The 8911-nt window shown below is 39.4% G+C and overlaps 1 pseudogene; it reads right to left on the bottom strand.

The window, feature by feature from the left end:
• Nucleotides 1-7161: 7161 nt before the first annotated feature.
• Nucleotides 7162-8167, bottom strand: LOC143388830 (protein max pseudogene; annotated as a pseudogene).
• Between the last annotated feature and the right edge of the window lie 744 nt (nt 8168-8911).

The following is an 8911-nucleotide window of genomic DNA, read 5'->3' as shown; positions in this document are numbered from 1 at the left end:
TCTAACTTTTATTCTTCATCTTTTTTTTCTTCTTTTTACTATCAATCTTCCTATTTACCTGGATTTTCTTATCTTTCATGTTGAAGACATAAGAGAGAAAAAAAGTAGTTCAAAAAGAAAAAAAGTCAACTTGCTGAATATTTATTGAACATTAATAGCAGAATGTGCTAGATACTGGGTAAGAGTAATGTAAAAGAAAAAATTACTGTATTCAAAATATTCATTCTTATTTGAATACTGTATTCAAAATGTCATTCAGGAAATGAGAAAGAAAGAGGTGAAAAAAGGAAGGTAAAGAAAAAGAAGAGTCTTGCTTCTGCAATTCAGCTCCCACACTGCTAGGCACATAATAAGCATTTAATAAGTGAAAATTCACTAAATTGATTATAAAACATTGTATTTAGCTTTGTTTAAGCTCTTCTACATAAAAACCTAAGTACAACAGCCAAGCATGAAACTTTATGATCTCTTCAACTCCCTGGGCTTTAATATGAAGGGAACCACTTAATTTCTATTTGGAGTTAAGAAAAGAGATAGATTGTTTCTAAAATGCCATGAAGGTGCACTCTACAAGCTCAGGATCTAGTTCTTGAGAGACATTATCCAGTTTTCTACCACCCAGAGACACTGGGCCAGATCAAACAAATTTTACCATTCTGTGCTCAGGGACAGAGCATGAAGCAGAGTGGAGCAAGGTGGGAAACACGGGGGAGACTGGAGACAGGAGGTGGGATGGGTGGGGGGCTGGGAGGGGTTTCACCAGGACAGATAGGCCCATGGGGGCTAAGGTAGGGGAGTTTGGCCACTAAATTTAAACTTTTATGTTTCCATTTACCCTTCTAAACCAAAGCAAAATTATTCTTTGAATATATTAACACCGAACAGAAATATTGACTGCTGCTTTTTTTCATAAGGCTTCCCAAAATATTCCCTTTCTTGTTACGTTGGAAGCCATGCAAATCTTCAGGATGCCACCTGGTGTTCTTTGAACACATGATCCATTAAATTACCACTTAGAGACTGCTCTGTGTTTTCTATCTTGTTTCGCTTTATCTTTTTTTATAATCAATTTTTTAAATTTATATATGACAGCGGAATGCATTACAATTCTTATTACACATATAGAGCACAGTTTTTCATTTCTCGGTTTGTATACAAAACGTATTCACAGCAATTTGTGTCTTCATACATGTACTTTGCATAATAACATCCATCACATTCCACCATTGTTTCTAACTTCCTACTGCCTCCCTTCCCCTCCCACCCCTCTGCCCTACCTAGAATTCATCTATTTCTCCCATGCTTTCTCTCCCTATCCCACTATGATCAGCCTCCTTATATCAGAGAAAACATTCAACATTTGGTTTCTTGGGATTGGCTAACTTCACTTAGCATAATCTTCTCTAACTCCATCCATTTACCTGAAAATGCCATAATTTTATTATCTTTTATTGCTGAGTAATATTCCATTGTGTATGTATGCCACATTTTTTTAATCCATTCATCTACTGAAGGGTATTTAATTTGGTTCCACAGTTTAGCTATTGTGAATTATGTGGCTGTAACATTGATGTGGCTGTGTCCCTTTAGTATGCTGTTTTTAAGTCCTTTGTGAATAGACTGAGGAGGGGGATAGCTGGGTCAAATTGTGGTTCCATTCCCAATTTTGCAAGAAATCTCCATACTAATTTCCATATTGGCTGCACTAGTTTACAGTCCCACCAGCAGTGTATGAGTGTATCATTTTTCCCACATCCTCACCAGCACTTATTGTTGTTTGTCTTCATAATAGCTGTCATTCTGACTGGAGTGAGATGAAATCTAAGATTTGCTTTATCTTTATGAAAGCATTATTATTATCCTTATTGCAGCAATGAGGAAACCAAGTCCCAGAGTGTTTGTTTCTCTATTCCAAGGTTGGTTACCGGACTCTCTTGCTCCAATTTCTGTGCCCTTAAATGATTTACAGCCTGTCTCTGCACAAGAGTTCCAGGATTGAGACCTGGAAAAGGGAGGGCCAGATGAAGGCTTGGAGAACCCTTAGATGCTCTTAGAAAGACACCAGTCCTCTCTTCCTTTTATTTCACTCAGCATTGCTCTCTGCATTCTGGCTGCCCACAACATTGTTCTCTGTCTCTCTCCCTCTAAATTATTAATTACTTAATTCAAGCTTAATTAGGTATATATGATAGCAGAACACATTTTGATTCATTGTATATAATTGCATCACAACTTTTCATTTCTCTGGTTGTATGCAATATAGCATTGCACCTTATATGCAGTCATACATGCACTTAGGGTAGTGATGTCCATCTCATTCCACCATCTTTCCTTCCCCCATACCCCCACCCTACCCCACCTTCCCCTTTGTCCAAAGTTTCTCCATTTTTCCCATGCTCTCCCCCCCATTATGCATCAGTATCCTCTTATCAGAGAGAACACTCAGCCTTTGGTCTTTTGGGATTGGCTTACTTTTCTTAGCATGATACTCTCCAACTCCATCCATTTACCTGCAAATGCCATAATTTTATTAATTCTGAGTAATATTCCGTTGTGTATATATACCACAGTTTCTTTATCCATCCATCTATTGAAGGGCATCTAGGTTAGTTACATAGTTCAGCTATTGTGAATTGAGCTGCTGTAAACATTAATGTGGCCACATTACCATAGTATGCCGTTTGTAAGTCCTTTAGGTATAAACCAAGAGTGGGATACCTGGTGAAATGGTGGTTCCATTCCAAGTTTTCTAAGGAATCTCCAAACTGCTTTCCAGTTTTGTTGAACCAATGTGCAGTCCCACCAGCAATGTATGAGTGTGTCTTTTTTCTCCACATCCTCACCAACACTATTGTTTGTATTCTTGACAACTGCCATTCTGACTGGCACGAGATGAAATCTTAAGAGTAGTTTTAATTAGCATTTCTCTCGTTGCTAGAGATGTTGAACTTTTTTTATATATTTATTGATCAATTATGCATCATCTTCTGAGAAGTGTCTGTTCAGCTATTTAGCCCATTTATTGATTGGGTTGCTTGCTTTTTTTGAGTTCTGATCCTGTAGATTAGTGCTCTATCAGACTTCCATGTGGCAAAAATTTGCTCCCAAAATGTAGGCTCCCTCTTCAACACATTGATCGTTTCTTTTGCCAAGAAGAAGATTTTTATTTTGAGGCTATTTTCTCCTAATGGTGCTATTTTTGCTTTTTTGATCCTCAGTCTGTGGGGCCAGAGAAGAGGCAGGACCAGTCTTTGCTTCTCTGCTGCTTACAGATTTTGCTCTATCACTTTACCTGCTGCACCCTCCCCCCCTCCAAAAAAAAATTCTCCCTAGAATTGTGGCTTCCAGATTACCATATTTTCAGCCTGATCATCATCCACATGTTCTTGAAGCCATGCTTGACCATCCCCTGGTCTTTCCCCTTTCCCACTTAGGCACTTTTCCTAAATCCTTACCTTCCTGGTGAAATCAATATAAACATCAGTGATTCTTCCCCAAATCTGGCCCCTCCTTTCCTTTACCTGCTCTTCATTATTGGTTTTGAATTCCACCTTGCCTGACCCACTCATTCCCTCTGTCATATCCTGGACCCTCTCATTATCATTATCTGCCATTGCTAATGTCAATTTTAGGCTTTTCACCCTTTGTCAGCCTTCGTCCATGTTCATTCCCTCTGGCACACAACTTTTGGGTGTGCCAACTTTCCATCCTGATAATTTTCGATTGTGTTAAATTTCCATTGCTCCTGACCCACCACCTTGTTCCTTGTTTTTATCCTTATTCAGCTTTTGTCCATGGCCCACTATTGTAGTCAGTCTCTTGAAGATACCTTCAACTTGCTCGACTCTCTTTTCCTTTGTCTTAGTTTCCTTTTAACCATCCAATTCTTCATTCTGTGGTAAAACCAGCAAAGGCTGGAGAACCTGTGGCTCCACTGGCTGGTGTCACTGAACTCATGTCCTCCCAACTGCAGGTGCACACTGGAGCTGCCTGGTGAAGTTGCTGCCAGTGGCTAAACAATCCACATATCCACTTTCCTCAGGAATGATTTCACGTCTTCACTTCTTTCCTCAAATCCCCAACTCTTCTCCTCATCTTCTTCTCTACTGATACTGCTGCTTCCTGTTTCATGGAGGAAATAGGTTCAGAGACTCTTCCTCCACAAGCACCCTCCTAGCACCATGGGTGGGCTTGGCTCACCAGTGCCCAAGTGGGTGCAGCTCACACTCCCACCCAAAGCAAGCCCATCACTTGGTTCTAGATGCTTAGTCTCAGCTATTGTGCAAGCTGCTTATTCCCTGTGTCCGCCTCTATTCTCTCTGCTAGATCATTCCCATCAGCATAAAGCTTTTATGGGATGCCTCTCTACAAAAGGAAGCCTCCTCCCTGGCCCCAGCTGTCAATGCTCTGTTTTTCATTGTTCTTACAGCCAGGCTCCTCACTGCCATTAGTTTCTGTTCACTATCCCCCTCCACTTGTAATCTTTTCCCAGTAGAATTTTTTTTCCCTCACCTGTTGAAACCACCTTTATCAATGTCAACCAGAAGGCTTTTAATGTCTCCCATTGTCATTCCAATGACTTAATTTCTGCCTTCTGAAATTCCAGCATCAAGGCTCATCAAGGATCATCAAGGCTCAGCCCTCACCTAACAGCAGCCTTTGGGAAACTATCAATTGTGTGTTCGGATGTGATTCTCACAGTCCTTATCTGCAATTATGAAATTTAAGCTGCTCAGAAAACTGAAATGGTTTTGTAACTCCTGACAGCAAAACCAGATCTGAACACTGTAGATTCTTTATTTAACCTACTCAGTGGTGATGCTGCTACATAACAACATAGAAAACTGCTGTAATTAATACCAAAGTCAAGCTTCAGACCCTCCTTGGAGGTGTTACATAATATACAGTTTATGCAGCTGAGCACATCCAGCCCCAAGGAATCTAGAAAAACAGTTATGGACCTGGAGTAGAAATCTAGGATTAAATTCAGGAAGATAAACTTATTTGTAACTAGGCATGTTTTGATCATATATTAGCTTTACAAAACAATGTTATTTTATGGGAATGAAAATAAACATTGGTGTTATGTTTATTTATATCAAATAACATCTTTAAGATAGTATATATCTTAATTTTGCATGAAACATGTAATTTTTAGTTATTGTATATAATTTAGGCAGATAATAATAAATAAACTTGTCAGAATCTTCATAAAACACCTGCTTCAAATAGTAATACTTGGAGAATTATTATTTATTACTAAAGGGGAAAATCTTTATAGAACTATAATTGTATTTTTGCATAAAAACAAAGTAATTTTGTTAAGCATATGATATTATTCAATAAAATATTTTGTTGTCATTTAAGTTTACAGTATAAAATGCAAAATCTTAAATGAGAACTTCAATTGCTCTATTCAGCAGGCATATTAATCTAGCTACTTTCCATAGTGCTACAAATATTAGCTCTTTTAAATTGTCACATTGTCTTTATAATTGGCAATACGATAATCTACATTACAGACAATGAAAGCAAGAAAAAAAAGGTAAATAACTTGTCCAATGTTATTCATGTTGAAAATAGATTTGGTTCAAAATAATATGTATGTCCATTGTCCTAATCCAAAGCTAATGGTGCCACAGTAACCCACGAATACTGTTATTTTAAAATAATTTAATTTAAAATAATTTTAGATATAAATTACAATTTGCATGTTAGATCTATCAACTGTGAAATCAAAACTAAAATTGTGTGATATTTTTTTGTATTACTTCTCAGTGAATAAACCTGGTCATGGTAGACTTTCAAATCATTACATTACTTCTCAGTTAAAAGACATACAGAAATGATGCATGACAATGACATGCCATGACAATAAATTGGGACTAAAGAAACTTCTTCCATCAATTGACAAATGTACAGTTATGTTTTAACCATACTACTATTGAGTAAAACTAATTTTCTTTAATTATTTAAAGTTACATGGGTAGTAATTAATATATTTTAAAAATTATTTTAAAAGGGGTACATTTTTATATCTCAGCAATAATCCTTTATTTGTTGGGGAACCTAATTGGAATAGAAGACAGATATGAAATACATATTCATGTGTGTGCTTTCATATATTTTTCTCCTCAATTTTTTTTAAGGATAAAATAAGTTTTTATTTATAGTCTTATAGTAAAGGGGGAAGCCTTAACTTGCAAGACAATTCATCGGCAGTATGTACAACATACTTTTTATTTCCATGGAATGGAATCAAACACAGACTGAGACTACAGAGTATACACCAGAGATCAGCAAATGCCAGGAACAGTGTGGGAAAAAGACAAAGAAATGAGGCCTAAACACACAAAACCCTTCACTGTGATCTGTTGACCACAGCCAGAACCAGGGCTGGATCACACAATGGAGACAAGTTCTGGAACAGGAGGAAGTGGGGTGAGGGTGGGGAAGGGGCCGCACTGGGGTGCGGGTTTAGTACCAGGTAAATTGCTCTTGGAATTTATATTACAAAATCAGTTGGCTCTATTTCTTAGAAATACACACGAAAAGAAAGGAAGAGTTGATCATTACTTTATGAATCTGTCGCTTTGCAATAACCAACATCATCAGAAATAGGGACAATTCACTCAGATTCAAATTTCAGTAGCAGGAAATAAATATCAAAACATCATCACTGGCCCTCAATACAAAAATCTCTACCCCACCCAATGATCCCTCCCTGTCCCACCCCCAAATAACCACCCCCTACCACTCTCTGGTGGCTGCCGCTTCACTGCTGCCATCTCCCATACATACCACAAGTGTCACTCGGCCCTCCTTAAGGCTGGCACTGCAGGCTTAAACAGCTGGCTGAGAGAAGCGGGAGTGAAACGTGCCAAGAACTCTGCAAATCTGTCCCCACTTTCCTTTTATACCACAAACTTCTTCAAGGTCTGGTCTTTCAACGAGTGATAAATAGCTTTTTAGGAAAAAAAAATCCTTACGAAGGAGAGGGGGTAATTCTGATTACTCCAAACTGGTCATCTTCTCAAAGTAGAGCAGTTCACAGATTCACAAAGTCTATCAAACAAAGGCGAGGGGGACCCGGGGAAGAGGCCCGGCAGGGCAGGCGTCCTCCAGGCATGTGCCCCGAGGGGCTGGAGGAGCTGGTGGGGTGGGCAGGACACCATGTGCTCAGAGGTCCAGCCGGCCGTCTGTCCTCCACAGAAAAAGCTGCCAAGTTGGGGTGTTTTGGTTTAAAAACGTCTAGTGGGGACAGGGAATCCCTGAAGGGAATACATTTAAAAAAAAAAATAGTGGAAATAGGGAAGGAGAACGAGAGCTGTTGTCCAAGAGCTTCTACGTAAAAATAAAAATTAAAAAAAAGAAAAATAAAGAGTCTTTTAAATGGTTCTGAGGGTTCTAATGATGAACTGAGAGGAGGATGAGACGACGGAGGAGACAGACAGTTTTTATTGCTGGCCTGCCCTGTGTGGCTTAGCTGGCCTCCATCCGGAGTTTCTTCCTGCTTTGGGGCTCTTCAGGCTCTGACTCTGAGCTGGAGTCAGAGCCCCCATCGAAGGCAGAGATGGTGCTGCCCTTGGCGTTGGTGTAGAGGCTGTTGTCTGAGGAGGGGTAGTTGGTCTGCAGTTGGGCACTCGACCTCGCCTTCTCCAGTGCACGGACTTGCTGCTCCAGAAGAGCATTCTGCCGCTTGAGGTCATCGATATCTTGCTGGTGCGTGTGGTTTTTCCTTCGCATATACTGGATATACTCTGTGGCTTTGTCTAGGATTTGGGCCCGGGATGCCTTCTCTCCTTGGAGTGACGGGATTGAGTCCCGCAAACTGTGAAAGCTGTCTTTGATGTGGTCCCTGCGTTTTCGTTCCAGTGCATTATGATGAGCCCGTTTGTCAGCGTTGCTCTCCACCTCGATGTCATCCTTATCGCTCATTTCCTACGGCCCAGGGAGCGGCCACTGCAGCGGCGATGGGGAGGGGGAGGGGCGGAGGGGAGGGGGAAGTCACCGACAACAACAAGCCGAATGCCCCCACACACACTCTCACTCACTCACTCACTCACTCGCTCTCTCACTCACACACACACACACACACACACACACACACAACACGGGCGAGAACCACCTCCTCACTGCAGCACCGGATCAACGGCGGCACGCATGCCCGATCTGCCCCCCGCCACGTGACCGAGCTCGCCGCCTCTCCTCAATTTTTTACATTGAAAAATTTCTAACCATAGAAAACTTAATAGTAGTGATTATTAATATTCACATACATTCCACTCATATTCATTAGCATTTTGCAATCTTTGTTTTCTGAGGCATTTAAAAACAAGTTGTAGATATTATCACTAATCAATTCCCTAAGTCTTTGGAATGCACTTCCTAAGAATAAGGATATATTCTTGTATAGCTAAAATATAATGATTATATCAAAACATTTAACAATGATGCCATAAGTTTTTTATATTAATTATAATTTTATAACATATTCAAATTTTCCCAGTAAGATCTTTTATGGGCTTTTGTTTGCATATTTATTTATTATTTTTCAGCTAGTGTTCGATAAAGATTGTGTATAGAATTTAATTGTCAGGTCTCTTTAGTCTTCTGAAATCTAGAACAGTCCTCTGGCATTGTTTTCCTTTGTGACATTGGGATTTTGAAGACTACCTACATGTTAGTTATTTTGAAAAAAGTTCCCATATCTATATTTCTCAAATTATTTCTTGATTAAACATTTTTGCAAACAATTATATAGTTTTATTATATATTTCTTCATGGTATCATATCAGGAGGTATATAATGTCACCTTGCTCCATAATTGGTGACACTCAGTTTGATTGGTTAAAGTGGTGTCTACTTTAGTTAAGTAATCAGAGTTACAACTCATTGGTAGGGCACTTTT

The sequence above is a fragment of the Callospermophilus lateralis genome, unplaced genomic scaffold (genome assembly GCF_048772815.1).
Source record: "Callospermophilus lateralis isolate mCalLat2 unplaced genomic scaffold, mCalLat2.hap1 Scaffold_45, whole genome shotgun sequence".
Taxonomy (NCBI): Eukaryota; Metazoa; Chordata; class Mammalia; order Rodentia; family Sciuridae; genus Callospermophilus; species Callospermophilus lateralis.
The sequence above is the reverse complement of the archived record's forward strand: the minus strand, read 5'-3'. Positions and strand labels throughout refer to the sequence as shown.